The sequence below is a fragment of the Arachis ipaensis genome, chromosome B01 (assembly GCF_000816755.2).
Source record: "Arachis ipaensis cultivar K30076 chromosome B01, Araip1.1, whole genome shotgun sequence".
Taxonomy (NCBI): Eukaryota; Viridiplantae; Streptophyta; class Magnoliopsida; order Fabales; family Fabaceae; genus Arachis; species Arachis ipaensis.
Window position 1 is genome coordinate 122,197,356 of NC_029785.2, and position 1,520 is coordinate 122,198,875.

At 39.6% G+C, this 1,520-nt stretch overlaps 1 pseudogene; it reads left to right on the forward strand.

Moving 5' to 3' along the window:
• Positions 1–1,210, forward strand: part of LOC110266674 — a 6,286-nt pseudogene extending 5,076 nt beyond the window's left edge.

Here is a 1,520-nt window from a genome sequence, read left to right on the forward strand (position 1 = left end):
ACTATACTTCCGATATTGAGACTGATCAACTTGATATCGATTGTTTGGTGTGTATAGGAACCAGATGGCGCCTCGTGGACTTGGTCGGGGACGTAAGAGAGATCGTACTAGTACTCAGGAACCGGAAATCAACTCGAATAACCCGGTAAACTTTATGGCGGTGTTGGAGAATATGGCTGCTACTATGCAGGCCACTGCGGAGGCTCTTGGGCAACAGATAAACAATAATGGCAATGGCGGAAGTGGAGCTCAGGGCCCGATGACACTGGAAACTTTCTTAAAGGTTAATCCACCTAAGTTCAAGGGAACCACTAATCCGACTGAAGCTGACACCTGGTTTCAGGCCATGGAGCGAGCACTGCAAGCGCAGTTGGTTCCTGAAGAACAGTGTGTTGAATTTGCTACCTATCTGCTCACGGGGGAAGCATCGCATTGGTGGTAAGGGGCCCGACGTCTCCTGCAGCAGGGGAATGATCCTATCACCTAGGGTACCTTCCAAGTGGAATTTTATAAGAAGTACTTCCCGAATTCTGCTAGAACGGTCAAGGAACTTGAATTACTGCAGCTGAAGCAGGGTACAATGTCCGTATCTGAGTATACGGATAAATTTGAGGAGTTATTCAGGTTTTCTCGTATGTGTCAAGGAACCCCAGGAGACTTCAAGGAATGGAAGTGTATTAAGTAGCAAATATGATATTTGGATTCAGTGAATTTTTCCGAGTCGGAAAACATAGTTTTCTGCGTAAAAGCGCGCAGTGGAATTTTGACCGGCAGTACCGGCTGAGATCTGTCTGGCACTACAGCTGAGGAAATTGATTATGGGTAAATAATATTAATAAATGAGGAACTATAATTAGGGAAGGTAGAAATATTTAAAGAGAGTCGTACCACCGTAATATCATTGACTTATGACTCGAGCATAAGGATTTGAATATTAGGGTGTTACAAATTGGTCCAATTACAAAAGCAACAACTAAGAGAATAAAAGAAGGTTTTGTAAACATGGCTAAATCATGTGTTTAGGAGATGCATCAAGAATTGGGCAAGACAATGATTAACGATTATCAAAAGTCACACGTCTTACTATTTTACAAGATGCATTGAAGACTCTCATTAGTCAAGATGAATTAAAAGAGACATCACTTTCTTAGAATTTATTCTATGTTTATTTTATTTTTTTGTTATTTGTTTGTTTTAGGCCCAATTATGATTTGGCCCATATTTTATTCTAGTGAACTTATGAGTTAGGGATTTAAATTTAAGAGGTATAAAAACCCTCTAAAACCTGGTAGCTATTTTTTTTCCTTAATTTTATGAATAAAATTTTCTTTGAGTTTCTTTGAGAAACTTGGGTGTGAACAGGTGAGGTAGAGTGATTCCCTTAGCTGTTGCATCAGGAAATCAAATTGAGGTAGATGAGTCCCTTTCTTTGATCTTCCATCTTATCTTAGGTTACGTTCCGTATCATATATTCTGGTTTAACTTCAAAGTGTAATGAAGTCTACATGACTACTTTCAGT